This window comes from Hippocampus comes, unplaced genomic scaffold, assembly GCF_001891065.2.
Source record: "Hippocampus comes isolate QL1 unplaced genomic scaffold, H_comes_QL1_v1.1 scaffold130, whole genome shotgun sequence".
Lineage (NCBI taxonomy): Eukaryota > Metazoa > Chordata > Actinopteri > Syngnathiformes > Syngnathidae > Hippocampus > Hippocampus comes.
Genome location: NW_017842057.1, coordinates 3121527 through 3137923, shown reverse-complemented (window position 1 = coordinate 3137923; position 16397 = coordinate 3121527). Strand labels below are relative to the sequence as shown.

At 42.2% G+C, this 16397-nt stretch overlaps 1 long non-coding RNA gene across 1 annotated transcript; it reads right to left on the bottom strand.

The window, feature by feature from the left end:
* Positions 1-9603: 9603 nt before the first annotated feature.
* Positions 9604-10739, bottom strand: LOC109510525 (uncharacterized). Its single transcript, XR_002167142.1, has 3 exons — positions 10608-10739; positions 9967-10056; positions 9604-9704 (listed from the first exon to the last, which is right to left on the bottom strand). It is a non-coding gene; the product is annotated as an uncharacterized LOC109510525 (long non-coding RNA).
* Between the last annotated feature and the right edge of the window lie 5658 nt (positions 10740-16397).

Here is a 16397-nt window from a genome sequence, read left to right as displayed (position 1 = left end):
AACCAAAATAGTGTATGATAAGAACTACTTAAATGATACGATACTCAGAAAAAACGTGGCAAGAGGCTATGATGCAAAATATCAAGAACGTCTAGAGAATTCAGCACTTGGACACAGAGTCGTGAGCGAGGATAATAATCCGACAGTCAGTGGTTGGTGTGGCCTGCCTTATAAAGCAGGCTGGTAACAAGGCCAGATTCGAGACATGTGTGACTTGTGAGGTAACGCCCACTCGCCAGATGGAGACTGAAACAAAAATCAAACAAGACAGGATGTGCCCATTCTGCCTTCTGATGTAAAGTGTGGATGGAGTAACTGTCAGCGGTAATAAATGTCTGCAGATAATGTGTCATCATCAAAAACTTTTCTTTACGATGTTAATTTCCTTTGTCAATTGGTTTTGGGCGTGTTTATAAAGTGCCCTATCTCCACTTCTAAAGGCAACCTGTTTCGCTTTGCTAAATTGCCCGAGTTTGGCAGTGACCCAATGGATTATTATTGTTGAAGAATCAGAAAGACTTTGTTGGTACACACATCTCCTCACAGAAACTGATGTATGAAGTTTACAGTGACTGGTCCAGGCTGCCAGTTGAAGTCTCAAAGATGCCCCAGTCAGTGCAGCCCAAGCATTCTTGTAGTGCCAGCTTTGCGTCATCGGTCCATCTTTTCACAGTCTTGACAACCTGTTTTACACATTTGAGTCTGCTACTGTATGTAAGGATTAAGTGTATTAAACAATGATCAGAAAAGCCCAATGTTGAATTGGCAAGAGAACGGTATGAGTCTTTAAACGTTGTGTAAATCTGGGAAGTTCTTGGTTAAGTTGTGTTGTATTAAAATCACCCAAAATGATAAGGGGTGACTGGATGCTTCAGCTTGAGTTTATTTACTTGGTCAGCCAGCGTTTGTAGCGTTGTTCGTATGAAACAGGAGAACTCATGTGGTCAGTTGAGACACAGCGACTCCAAGTCTGGGCTGCAGTGTTCATTGAGCTTCGTGACATCAGTGCACCATGCTTCATTGATAAAAAAGCATATTCCACCACCTTTTGAATTCCCTGATAGCTGCGTGTCGCGGTATGACAATACAGAATTAACAAATGTTTTTCTTTTTTAATGGAGTCTGACTGTCTGAATGAACAACTGTTGACTCCAGGAGTCAACAGTTGTTCATTCTTAAATTCACATTGTGTTGAACAGAAAACTTTTTTCTTGCCTAGAAAAAAAGGTAAATTGCTTTAAAAAAAAAAAGAAAAAAAATAAAGCTCTGCTATTTTGTAATTTTAAGAGCAATAATTGTGCAGACCTCAAAGGTCAAAGACAAAACTCAGGGCTGTTTTGTAAAAACAGACAAAAACCATCGCTGACAGATTATACACATTGCATAGTATCTTGATATAGTTTTAAGCTTATAGGCCATTTCTCCTAGGTTACGTACACCATAACGGAAGTTAATTCAATTTAGCATGTATGATTTTCTCTCCAGACACATTTTAATCATCTTGCTCTTTTACTGTTCAGAGTTGGAGGTTCTCCACTTTGACGTGGTTCCAGCCAGCTGTCTGTGAAAAGTGTAATTGATCACCCAAACACTTAACCGGTAATTGCAGTCTTAAACCCATAGCTGTGTAAATTTTAGGTTAGCTTCCCTTCGTGAGTATGACACTTGTCATAGCCACGACGGGTGATGATTGCCAACTTAGGAGTGACTCTTTGATGTGTTAAGGTGCACTAGTAGCCACCTGAAGATGTTGCTAGCTAGCTGCTTCTGCTTAAGTAGCAAAGAGCTTCCCTTGACCTCTGACTACCCGCATAGGCGAAATGAGCCCAAGAGATTCCCCCTACTTTCTGACATGAGTTCAGCGAAGCTTTTTTGGACCGTCTCGGTGGTTCTTCTTCATCTGCTACTTTCTTTTGACGGTTGTCTCGGCATTTTTCACCCTCTTTTAGATTTTTAAATAAGTCTGTTTTGAGGGGCCAGTCATTCAGTTGTGCTATTAGATGTGTCTTAACAAGGTGCAATATATAAATTTTGACCCATAAACAGCAATGGGACATTGACATAATGACAATGTGACCATCATAAACAACTACAATTAAAACACCTCTCATAAACCTTTATGCATGACACATGAGGTCCACATGACAGCATGTGACAAAATTATATTATTTCAACCATACCTCTCTGCGCGGCGTCTGCATTGCCCATATATTTTTGCACCATGCACCTATGAAAATCTGAAACCTACACGGATGGTAAAAAGAATGGCGGACGAGCAAAAGCGGTGCATTAAAAACAGTGCTTTCCTCCCAACTTCATGAATATTGTCAAACATCATCATGACCATGTGAGGGTTAATAGAAAAAAAAGGTTCTAATTCTATCGTGGTGAAGTGTTGTTCATATGTGCTAGATGTACTTCACCGCTTCCTACAGTTTGGGAGAATATCGACAGACAAGTGGGAGAAAGGCAGACAAAGTCAAAAAGGTTACAAAAGTTGTGCCATCCGAATTCTGCACTTCTCATTTTCGTGCAAAACATATTTGCTTCAAGCATAACTCAACATTAACTGTATGCAAAGAAAAGCACAAGCATGCCCGTGACCCCACTGAGAACAGGCGGTGAAGAGAATGGACGGACAGACGGATGGATGGATGGATGTTCACTTTAATGAAGATAAGCATAAATTGATTGCAGCAAATCTCAATTCTCAAAAATTAGGCATCACCATTACTCAATAATGCACCGATCTGATCCCAAATTCAGTTTAACATGTGTGGGACCCATTCAGGCTGATGATTTTCGCTTGGCTACAATTCTTGATGGGGGATCGCATGCACTTCAGAGATGGCCCTCGCTTTACACAGCATAATTACGTATAACTGCCCCCTCAAAACAGACTTATTTAAAAATCTAAAAGAGGGTGAAATATGTGCTGTAATGGTTGACTCTTGGGATATTTTGATGGAGGCATGTTACAGATATGTTATTAAGAAACATGGGAACTGCTCTGAATTGTTGAGAAAAATATGTCTCATTTAAGTGATGGTCAAAATAGATTGGATGACAACATAATTTTGGGGTTTCTGGTTTCTAAACAACAGGAAATAGCAGGGTTTTTACTTCTTCTGTTACTGACATATGTTATTATGAAAACTGTCAAGCCTTTGACAGGTGGTTGCAGTCATTAAATATTGATTCATATATCAAATGTCAAGACATGCAAACATCAGAATGAACATTGACCATTTGACAGAGAAATCTATGAGCAAAATGGTATCATGTTTAAAGTTTCATTTCATTTAGGCATGTCTAGACGTTTGGGTCCGTATTCAGCGCCCCAAAATGCCTGTGCGCAAAGGTGTCGGCCGTTTGGGCGGAGGGCTTTTGATGTCCACAGTAATCACGTCAAAGCAAGGGAGCGAACGGATGGAAGAAGGCTAGACTCGGTCACAAAGTGGGAATAAACAATTTGGGAACGAAGTGTTGTAGAACATCAAAAAGACGGTTTGGGAACAGGTGTCGCACCCGGGCGGACATTTGTCATCTGCGAAGTCTGCAACTTGCTTATTCCTTGTAGACCAGACTGGAAGGTGTCAATGTATCTGTGGTTCAAAGCTTAAACCAAGGTAGTCAGATCACTACCAAGGGGTCGGACTGGGGGCGTGGCATGCAAATATCGGGGGCAGTGTTTTTCTTGTATTTTGCCTATGTAAACAATAAAAGTCCGGCAGGAGCACAGGGATCTCGAAGTGTGATCACGGTGCAACTGCTGTCGTTTGCTCTTCGAGATCCGAATCCGCCGATAAGACAACCTTCCCTGTGTGTCAAGTCATTTGTTTAACTTTGTCTGGGTAAAAAACTCTTGACACCATTCTGTATTAGTGGTGGGACTTTGGCACATTAATTACGATCACTTCATTGCAAATGAATCCATTTTTTAAAATGGGCTCATTTTAATCATAGTTTGATTTCCAAACATTGCGGAACGATTCTCAGTGTTAGAACATTTGTCTTTTTATAACTTCTTGATAGATAGATAGATAGATAGATAGATAGATAGATAGATAGATAGAGACCAGACATTCACACAACATTATTTTACTCTGCAGTGGAAAAGCAGCATGTGTACCTTTTCCATTGTTTTATGATTTCACAATTCACAGTTGGTGTTGGTTCCATTGTACTTTTTGTCACGTTTTACTTTTTCATTTTTTCAGCTGTAAGTCTATGTGGTAGTGTGGGCAATCCATTTTTCGTGTGACTCAGATATGGCACCGGCAGCATTAAGCCCACCATTTGAAAACCACTCACTCTTTTACTCCATTTGGAAGCAGCGCACCCACACTTTATACCATTTGGAAGACAGAGCATTACAGACATGGCAATATAACAAATGCTGGAATAAATATAGTAACATTTAAAAAACAGTCAACACGTTTTTAAAAATATTTATTAATTGATTTAGTGAGGATGCAAATTAAGCCTGAAATTATTTACATTCGTGCGGCTGAAAGGGTAAGTGTTAAATTCAGATTTTCTTTCATATTAAAATTATAATTTTTTTTTAACATGAAAAACAGTGCATCTATGAGAAACAAAAACAAGGAAATATGGCAGTCAGTCAGTGGCGGTGACATTTTCAAGTCATTTACATGTACTGTACATTAAGTGTTGGGTGGTGCATTTGTTAATGTATGCAGTGCACTTCACGGCAAAGGTTACCATGGAAGCCAAAAGGGAACTACCAGTAATGTGTTTTTGCATGAGCATGAGCTCAGAAAAGTTCCAGAACTGAAATACAGTACATTTGTAATATTTTGTAAAAGCAATATAGCTTGAGTTTCTACGTTTGTCTTTGAGTGAATGTACACTATTGCTTATTGCACAGCCATGCAATGTTGAAATTACACCTGTGATTGGTTTTTCAATTTTGTAAAGTAAGCATGCTTACGTAAGGGCTGCAACTAATGATTATTTTAAGAAATGATCAATCTGTAGATTAGTCGATGAATCTGACAAAAAAAACATTCGATTTCCATCCCTTCATTCAAAAGCACATACATACACACACACACACACACACACACATATATATGTAAAAAATGAGCACATAACACCATCCAGTGTGGGTCCTTGGGCAAGACCCTTCACGCTAATGCCTACCACATACAATGGTGAGAGACAATAAATCGAATGACATGCCGGCTCAGACGTCGCCTGGCCAAACAAGTTCTGCGTCAGGTGCTGGGGAACCAGAGCACCTTGATGAAAAATGGGCTACTGGAACAAAGCGGATGGTAGGTTCATTACATGCTCTAAAATTGTCCTGAGGTGCGATTATGAGTGAGAATGATTGTCTATGTGAGCACAATCACACCTTGGGACAGTTTTCCATTAACCTGCCATGCATGTTTTAGAAATGTGAGAGAAAACCCACGCATGCACGGGGAGAACATGCAATCTCCACACAGGAAGGGCAGACCCAGAAGTGAACCCTGCATCTCACCTCTGCAGTGAGGCGGTCGTGCTAACCAGTCGACCATCATGCCAGCATATCTATATGTGGCGGGATGGTTGTTGACTGGTTAGCACGTCTGTCTCACAATGCAGGGGTCCAGAGTTCGATTCAGGGTTTCGGCCTTCCGGTGTGGAGTTTTCATGTTCTCCCCCGTGCCTGCATGGCTTTTCTCCACGTACTCTGAATCTTTGAGTAAACTCTGAGTATCATTTGAGGCCGTGCCTAGTGTCCTCTTTTTTGGAACTCAAATTATCGTCACCCGATCCTCAGCTTTCCACGGCAGAACCATGTCTGATGTGGCGTTTCTGCCCCGCTCACAAAAAGACGCTTACACCCACTTGATCATGTCTGCCATGCACAAAAGGGCAGAAAGCCCAGCTCGCTTTTGACTTACAGGATGGCTCTCTGCTATGAAGAAGTGGGTATCAAAACTGGCACAGCCTTGTGGAAGCAGCCAAATATCCTAGCGGCTCGCAACTCACTGTCAATTCCGCAATCATACATTAACATCAGTGGAAAGGGGGATAAGTGGAAAAAAGGAGGGCATGCAGACAAGCGAGAGAAAAAAGTCCGTGCCGACACACAGCGAAATCCTCACTGCAGCAACTCTACCGCCTGTAACGCCTGCACAGCAGGTGCTGTTGTTCTGCCACAGACTGACTCCACAGGCACAATCACAATTGCCTTTCGAGACAGGCAGATGCCAAGAATAATGATCATCTCTATTGGCCCTCAAACATGGCCTTCAAATTGAATACCACGTGAGATCACACCTCCCCCATTCATTTTGTTTTGAAAACGAGCAGAGATGCAGCTCATTGTGGAGGAAAACCAGTCTGCATCATTTTGTTTTATTTAATCAAAATACATACTACAAATGAGTAGTTTGTTTTTAACATCAGCTTACCGTCAGCCCTGTACATAAATATAATTGTAATAATGATAATCATCATTCATCAAAAGATAATCAACTTACACTTTCAAAGTTCATTCATGTTTTATTTGAGACACATTCTCTGCATTTCTTCACCGCTGAATTAAAAAAAAAAATTCTTTTTCCCCAAATTGCTTTATGATGAAGATTAACATAAAAAGTGGCCAAGAATGCTGCGTGCTATCCTGGGAATATTGGTGCACTTGAGCAAGGCACCAAAACACCCTAAAATGCCAAATACATGCACAGATAGATGCCTAGTGCTGCTCCGAAATCAACCAACCCTCTCTGTTATCAACTCCAGTTCTTTTTTTTTAATTTATTTTTTTTTTATACATGGGCATTTTATTTTAGTCTGTGAGAGATTTTTGCCCCTTTGCTTATCCATGCTCGCCTTGTCTAGCTGTTTACTGATGCTAAATTGTCATGTGTAATAAAGAGAGGCGGGCAGAGACATACAGTACAGACTGCGGCATTGACACATTGAGAACATTTCAAGACAGTTTTTCAAATGAGACAAATTCACAAGTTTATGTTGAGTTGAAATCTAAAAGAAAAAAAGTGTGACCACAAACTATGGAGGCCCTAAGGGTACAAAAAAAAAAAAAAAAAAGACCTTTGCATTCCCTCGGAAAGTTTTGCGTTCCTTCGCAAAGATTGCGAGATATCGCACACTTTTTTTTTTAATGCGCGTTGATGTACTTCTGGATTTGTCCGAGTGACTGAAACCAACAAACATGGCGTGTTTTTACCCGTTGGCGAGTTTCATTGAATTGTACTTTGAAATTGGCTTGTAATACAAAGACTTTAAATCTGTTTTTGAGCTGAAAAACGGTTTCCAAATCAACGAAAGACATCTGAAGCGAATGCTGAACAAAAGAGGACTATTTCGTCAGAAAACGTTCACTGACTTGGCAGTTCTTGCTAACTTTGTTGCTAATTGCACCATTCCAAACAGCTACACGGTTACAAACGGATGTACAGTAAGTACAGAGAACATGGACTTCTTGTCAGGAAAGAGGCTGTTCGTCTGGTCCGGAAAGAGTTGGATCCGAGAAGAGTGTCGTTCAGGCAAGCAAGACATCTGAGATACTAACTTCTCTAAAGTGGCCAAATCTTATTTAGTATAATGTGGCTACTAGAGGCGATTGCTCTAAGACTGCAAGGGAAGCTCAGCTTCCCCTATAATGTCAAAAAGTAAGTGATCAAATATATGTGTGTACATACAATTGTGTATACATGTCATTGACTAAATATGCGTTACAACGCGCTCTACTTTTGTTCTGAATCAGCTTCTTAAGACTGGTTACGACGCGACTCTCTTCTCATTCATTCTCGCAGCTTCACTGTGCTTTAAACTGTGTGGACGCCGAGCGTTGACCGCTCGGACGCTGGGCGTATAGAGAGTATCCCCAATGCATTGAAACTAGACGAATCATTGGATAAATGCTGGTTTTGTCCCTCCCACCGGATGCTCAGTGTCTTTGGGAGTCTATGGGCAGTGGGCATGTATCGGCTGGCCCGGACGCTGAGCTTTTCTGCATGATGATTGGATGATCTGTCTGAGGCTGAATCTCTTTTTGATTGACAGCGAAATGAGCCAATCACGATCTTTTAGTGTAGGCATCCGTGGGAGCATCTTTCAATTCTCATTCTGTTCTGAGTTGAACGGGAGACTTCTTCTAATCATCTTAGCGACACTCTCTTTGTAGAAAGCAACTCGCGACAAATTAATCTTTTATTTCTGGTAGGTTTTATTGTAGTTGCAGGACACTAGTTAAGTCCCTGGAGAAGCCGCCTTGTTGGTATGACAGGGTCACAGATAATTTTCTTGAAAATGAACGGAGAGTAGAATTCACATACTGTATGAATATAGGGACACATTTTATGATGTTGGCCAAAATTGAGCTTCCCCTCCTTGACAGACCAGCATCCGCCACTGGTGGCTACACAGCAAGTAGTGACCCAAAGTTGATTAGGAGGTTACGGTACTACAAATGCAGAAGTGTAACATTTTTGAGGACTAATAATATATAGCCATCGCAATTAAAACATTTGTTGTCTCTGCTATTTTTCTTCCTGTACAAGGACAACATATTTGATCTATGATATAAAATGTTAGTTTGTAAAAGCATTATTTGTGAAAATAAACTTTAATTCTTGGTTACTGACTTGATCCACAATTACACAACCAAATTGGATGCTGACTAGTATTCCTTCATACCTGTACAACATCCCGATTGAGATTTCACGCTTTTTGCCTGAAAAAGATGACTACATAATTGTCACTCCTGACTTTCGTCAGTAGGTGGTTTCTTGTGTTTAAAAAAAAAAAACGAACTATTCGAATGATTTGGAACTAATTTTATTAACATTCACAAATTCTTACAAACATCAATCACAAACAGCCTTTACATGTAAAGGGAATATAAACTAGAAAAGCACGTGTTTTTCTTCTAACAGTGCACAAATTTTTAACAATTTATGATGTATCAACTGTACAACCTTAACTTCAAACCTTTGGGTCAAACTGAAAGAAATGAAAGTGGCAGTTATTTTCAAGCTCCCATTCATTTTCTACGCTTATCCCCATTAAGTTTTGTGAGACATCTGGAGCCTGTCCCACGTGCCTTTGGGTGAGGGTAGGGTTTATAAACCCAGGAACGCTTTCCCCTGCTAAGATCAGAGCATTTGCACATTCACACCTCAGTAAAGATATTTTTTTTTACAAATTAAAAAGTTCAACAGACCTGAGAATTTTGGAAAGAAGGTGGAGTACCTGCAGATCACCCATGCAAGTACAAGCCAACTTCATACACAAAGAACCTCATAACTGTGAGACATGTGTTATGGGAATTTGACATCTAACAGGGCTAAAATGTAAGTAATCGTTTGTACCATTGAATGTTGACCAATTATTTTGCAGATAAGCAAAGTTGCCTGCTCATGCACTAGTCTGCATTCTGTGTAGTAGCTCAAAATGCTGATTGTGCTGACCTTCGCCCCTCCCAAAAAGAAGAAAACGAGATAAAAAGAGTGCGAAACAGAGAGGGCTCCCTTGACAAATGTGTGAACGGTGTCTCTCCATGTTTTTTTTTTGAATAAATCTCATCATTTTTTAATCATACTTGTCTTGGTTTCCCTGGACAAGACACGTGCTAATCACTCAATACACTTTCCTGCCCCTTCTGCTGTTTCGGTCTCAGAAAGTCCTCTTTGATTTGTGGACCTTGCTTGCAAATGCAGGCTCTGCAACAAACACAATGAACACTCTCAAAATAATTGTTTGCAGCAATTTTAAAGTCATGTAATGGTAAGCATTTTGTTCTGATTAAATACAGATTAGGATTAAACTTCAGTAATAGTATAAGATTGTTGAGAATTTTCCCTTAGATGCATTTTTGAGCAAATATGTTCATTACTGGGACGCACAATGTTTTTAGTTTTTTTAAAGAGCAAAATGATTTCACTTCAATCTATCACAACAAAAATTGCAACAAGTGGCGCAAACCTGTTCTCCTATGCCACTGGCCGACGAGTGTCCATGATGCAATACATTTTTATGCACATTTGTGTCAAGGTGAGATCCATCTTCAATCAACTGCGAACATTATACCACCATGTAGGTGACAGATAAAGGAGTTTCACTGCATTCATCCAGATGACATGTTGGAGGATTTTCTTTTGTGCAAATGTAAAATCTAATCAGCTTCAATTTGTTTTGTTTTTTTTCATAGAGTCTGCCAACAGTTTCATCTAAAGAAATCTGATTTCTTTTAAAATCACAGACCTCCAAAGTAGTCACCAACTGGTCCTTTGGTTGAGCTTCCATCTGGGAAAAATAGCTCTTTTCCAAACTCCAAAATCTGAGGAACAGTTGCTGTTTTTTCCATGATGGCATGCCTTGTTCCTCCACCATTGCTTGTCCTCACTTGATGGTATTCGTTGCCATAAAAATGGAGCCATGCTATTTCTGTTAGGGTTTGTATGTGACCCCAATTGCACGACAACAGGCAGGTATGGTGGAAGCCAACACTTGGCGTTGTTTATTACGGTCTTTGCAATGTCACTCAGGGAAAAGCACGAAGAATCCATTGGGAAATGTCAACACAACAAACGAAAACCTCATTCAGTGAGAAAACTGAGACTTACTTAAATGTTCAGGGAGAAGCTCGAGGAGTCCACAGGGGAATGTCCACACAGGAAAAAAAAACTGCAGGCGATGCCAACAGAGCTCACTATAGGTGGTGACGGCACAAACTTGCACTGAGGAATGGTTTGGGAGCCAACTTATACTCGTCTAAACGAGCAGATGAGCTACAGGTGGGTGATGAGCTGGCGAGTGTCAGGTGTGAAGTGCAGAGCGACCTGGCTGAGGAGACTACCTGGCTGGCCCCTCCCTAACAGTACCCCCTCCCCTACGGTAGCCACCTAGTGACCCGCCAGGTTTGTCGGGATGGGAGCGATGAAACTCAGTGATCAGGGCAGGGTCCATAATGAGCCGGAAGGAGACCCAGCTCCGATTCTCCATGCCGTAGCCCTCCCAGTCAACCAGATATTGGAATCCGCCTCCTCAGCGCCGGACATCCATCAGTTCACGGACCTTCCACTGGGGGTGCCCGTCCACAAACTCAGGGGGAGGTGGGGCCGGGGTCAGAGGCATCAGGGGGCTGACGGAGACTGGCTTAACCCGGGACACATGAAAAACAGGATGAATCTTCATGGAAGGAGGGAGCTTCAGACGCACTGCTGCAGGACCGAGCACCTTTTGGATCTCGAAGTGTCCAACAAACCGGGAACTTAGTTTCTTGGCACCTGGCTGAAGTGGAAGATCTTTGGAGGACAGCTGCACCTTCTGCCCAGGTCGGTACGCCGGTGCTGAACAACAACGACGGTTGGCAACACGACTGGCACGTTCCGTCGCACAGAGCTACTTCAGACTCCTGTGCAGAGAATATGGGTGGCTGGTAACCCAGACAAACCTCAAAGGGTGAGAGTCCGGTGGTGGAGCAGACCAGGGAGTTGATTGCATATTCAACCCAGGGGAGAAACTGGCTCCAGGAGGCAGGCTTCTTCACGGCCACACAACGAAGGGCGGACTCCACGCTCTGGTTCATTCTCTCAGTTTGCCCGTTAGTCTGGGGATGATATCCTGAGGAGAGACTAACAGAAGCACCCAACACCTTGCAAAATGCCTGCCATACACGGGAGACGAATTGAGGTCCTCGATCCAAGACAATATCCTTGGGAAGGCCATGCAGGCGGAACACATGGGCCATGAGGTGCTCAGCAGTCTCGGACGCCGATGGAAGTTTGGGCAGGGCCACCAGGTGAACTCCCTTGCTGAAACAGTCCACCACCGTTAGGATCACAGTGTTATCCTGAGAAGGGGGAAGTCCGGACACAAAGTCCAATGCCACATGGAACCAGGGCCGACTTGGTGTAGGAAGGGGCTGCAGCAGACCGGCGGGTGCCTGGTGATAAGCCTTGCTGCGAGCGCAGACAGTGCAGGCCATGACAAATTCCTTAACATCTCTCATCATGGTGGGCCACCAGAACCTCCAAGCCAGGAAGGTGAAGGTACGACGATCATTAACATTTACGTCCTGTTGATCATGGCATCCAAACGAAGAGGAACAGTAATGACGGCGGAAGAGAAAGTGAAATGTATCTGATTAAGCGAAGTGGGTTACTGATAGAGAAATCTATGAACAAAATTGTATCATGTTTAAAGTTTCGGTTAATTTGGGCATGTCTGGACATACTCAGCGCAGAGGTGTCGGCCGTTTGGGCGGAGGGCCTTCTTTTGAGTAATCACGTCAAAGCAAGGGGGGCGAACAGATGGAAAAAGGCTTGACTCAATCACAAAGTGGGAATAAACGAATTGGGAACAAAGAGTTGTTGAATACCAAAGGACGGTTTGGGAACAGCTGTCGCACCCAGGGGGACATTTGTCATCAGCAAAGTCTGTGACTTGTGTATTCGGGTAGATCAGATCACTACCGAGGGGACGGACCGGGGGGCGCGGTATGCAAATATCGGGGGCAGTGTTTTTCTTGTATTTTGCAATAAAAGTTCGAACCGGCGAAGAGGGAGCCGAGTGTGTGATCATCGGGGCAACTAAAGTCGTGCGCTCTCAGAGATCCCTCCCGCCGATATTGAAGACAATTTTCCCTGTATGCCGAGTCATTTCTTTAACTTTGTCTGAGAAAAACTCTGACAGTTACAAAGTACGAAACATTCAGGAGGCGCATGGAGTCGGAAAGACTCAAATCTACGAGACTTTGAAAAACGAGGAAGAGATTCTTGCTCAGTCTGATTTTGGCAATTTCCATGCTCAGAGTGAATGCTTGCGTCTCGACGGACAGTTGAGTAAATGAACGTTCCCTAGGCAATATATTGTTGCACTTTGTTGCTTGTGTTGTCACACATGTATGTTGTTAACATACTTGGACGTTCATACAGGATAGATACCATAGTTGTTTCACTGTTCTCATTTAAAAAAATATGTTAATACTTTAATGCTTTTGTTCTGTTGATGTTTGGTATGGACTATCAACGTATGCAGTTTTTTATATGTACCGTATCTTGTGCTGACCCGGCACACCTGTCAAATTTTAGAAATCAATGTGGCCCCCGAGCCAAAAAGTTTGCCCACCCCTGCCTTAGACCGTAGGTGTCAAACTCCGGTCCTGGAAGCCCGCCGTCCTGCAAATAATCAGCTCATCAGCAAGCTCTTCAGAAGCCTAATATTGAGCCTGTTCGTTTGAATCAGGTGTGTTGCAACAGGGAGAGATAAAAAACATGCAGGATGGCGGCCCTCCAAGACCGGAGTTTGACACCTTTGACCCTTGGCCTTGGCAGAAGTGGAGAATGGTGTGCCTGTCAATACCGTCCGTAGAGGAGGTGTGAGACATCTTCATTATTGGTCTTCAGATAGGTATCCTGCTTTTTGGAGTTGGCAGTTTCCTGATCTTTTGCAAAATTCAGTCATTAGGAGCAGCTGCATTGGATGGAAATAAGCTGATGGTCTTCATGGAGGATGTGGGGTGGGTGATGAACACTGAAGTCAATTGCAAGGCGAATGCCCTTTTGAAGTCACTTCGCAAAATGGAAAAGAAAGGAATAGTTGGCATCCTGCCTGGAGAAACTAATTGAGGATTCGGCATATTGATGCCATTGAGCGTCACAAGCTAAAAGACTTTCAAGGCTGTCTGAAATTGTTGAAGGCCTGTTCCCAAAACAACTGCTATCTGGACTTTCCCTTGGATGAAAAATACGCTTGGATGCTAGAATTCCAATCAACCCCTTACCCTTCCTTCCCGAGCCCGAAACTGATATTCGAAGGATTTCTCCACGGAGACGATAAGCTTGACCATGCAGCTGCAGATGCGTGACACGCACACAAAACCACGACAACATGCTACACACCTGCCTGAATGTCACCGCAGGGGAGTGCAATGTATTTATATATTTTTTATATTTTTATATTTCGCGACGCACTTGGGGATGGAGGCTCCTGCAGAATTTCGTTGTAACAAGTGTGCAATGACAATAAAGTATTCATTCATTCATTCATTCATTCATTCATTTGATGCCTATACACTCCGCCCTCATGACTTAACTTGAATAACAGACCGCTCAACTGGTCTGAGGTGCTTTTCAGACTGGTTGGCTTGCATTCCCTCCTCCTCCCTCTTTCCATCCTCCCCGTTCACTACATGTAAAGTCTCGAGATTTGCTGTACATGTCTTAAATGTATGCTGCATGTGCTGAGGTTTTATCTCAGGCTCAAACCATGCTGCCATTCAAGGAGAATATTTAGATTATGTCGGGTTCTTTCCCTCCTTTACCCCTTTTTTTTCCTTTCACATCTTAGATTTTGGGGTGCTAAACAGCGGACCGCCTGTTCTGTTCCCCTTTGTTGGTCATTGTTTTGTTTCCGCTCCTTTGGACGCGTTGTTACTCGGAAAGTAAATTCTTTGTGTGTTTGACATTTGGTCAATGAATCTATTCTGATTGAAATTGGCCGCACCCTTAGATGCACAAAAACGGATGGATTTTGGTGCTTAACTCATCTTTGACAAATGCAATATTAATCAGAATGCCGTGTTTAGACTAGCAGTAGTCCTGATGAGTTTAGAATAGGGATTCAGAGACTTTTTGGGCTGTTACATAAGCCCCCTTTCATGGATTTTTGTGACATGGTCAACCGGAGCTGTTTTGTTAAAATATACAGAAGGTGCACCAAGCTATTTGTAAAAAACTGCACAAAAAACTCATTAAATGGTGAATATTTTCCCAAGCATGTTGTGTGTGCCAAGTTTCATATCATCTATGCATCCATTTCCAAGACTGCTTATCAAGAAGAGGGTCGCGGGGGTTGCTGCAGCCTGTCCTAGCTGTCTTTGGATGAAAGGTGCACGAAGGCGCACTACCCCCTGACCTGGTCGCCAGTCAGTTGCAGGGCACATATCGAGGCAGGCAACAATTCACACCCACAATGACACCGTCACTGAGTGGGAATCGATTCCATGCTGCCCGCACATAAATCAAGTGAGTCACCAACAACGACTTAAGTTTCATATGGTTTCACAAATGTTTGGACCATCAAAATCAGTGTGATCTTTCGAAAACAGTGAGATGCCACGACAACAGCGTTGGACAAAATAAAATGCTTTGCTTTTTCCTGGTTGCCTTGAACTTCTTAAGATGAAACATTCATAGTTTCAAGACAATCAGATATAATCGATAATCATGAGCATTTTAGTAGAAGCACCCACAGTTTCAAGACAAATTGATGAAATCTCTTGAAAGAGTTTTCTTAAAACGTGACCCCTACTAAAGGCCAAAAGGGGTCAAGTTTGAAAGAGAAAAGCATAAAAGAATGAGACATTTATTTCCTGTGGCCAGTAGGCGGCGCTATGCCTACGGTGAAAATTTTATTCGTAGATCAGTCCAGGTCTGGACTTTCATCAAATAAGTGAAATTTGGGGAAGATAGGATAATCTTGGTCAGTTTATAGCAACGATTATTGTGAAGGTGAATCTATCGACCAGCCATGGGCACTTCCCGTCCTGGAAGGCCGCTATCCTGTAGGTTTTCCATCTCTCCCTGTTGCAACACACCTGATTCAAATGATTAGATCATCAGCAAGATCTGCGGAAGCCTGATATTGAACCTGCTCAAATAGCGGCCCTCCAGGATTGGAATTGCCCACCCCTGCATTAGACTATGCACCATAATGGCCTTTCGCCAAAAAGTCATAATATTCGACATAGAGCAAGCTCAAAGTCTTGAAGCGTTTCTGACAAATTTTCATTCTGATTCATTCAACAGGCTTTGTGCAGTGCATTAAAATGTAAAAAAAAAAAAATCACATTTTTAGTCATTACTCAGAGGCACTATAAGTACTGTATAACAGAATACTGTCAAATAGATGTCTTCAGATCACAGCTATTTTTAGACATGTGATGTTTGGGATTTTTTGGTGCATGTACAGGGGAGTTATGAAGCATCTCCACCTTTATGGCGAAAGAAATATTAAATGCAAATTTGGATGCTCCTCATATAGTATCGAAAAAAACTTTTTTTTCATGTTGTTGTCCAAGGTCTTAGAATGGTATAGCCAAAATGTGATGTCGATCAGATTAATCCTCCGGGAGAAGGGTGCAAATGTAGGACCCCTGTAAATGCGGCAAAATGCGCCCAAATCGGACTTTCAAAAACTCATAGCTCACTACTGCAGAGCCATTTTTTTTTTCATCGTTTATGACAACTTTAAAACATCAAATTATTAACCAGGGCCAATGAGTGTGCAAAATTTAATGAGTTTTTACACATGTTTAGGTCCCTAAAAATGCAATTCATTTTTGTAAATAACAATAATAATAATGTCCAAAAACCAAATAGGGACATCGCAGCAGTTGCCATTTGGACCTT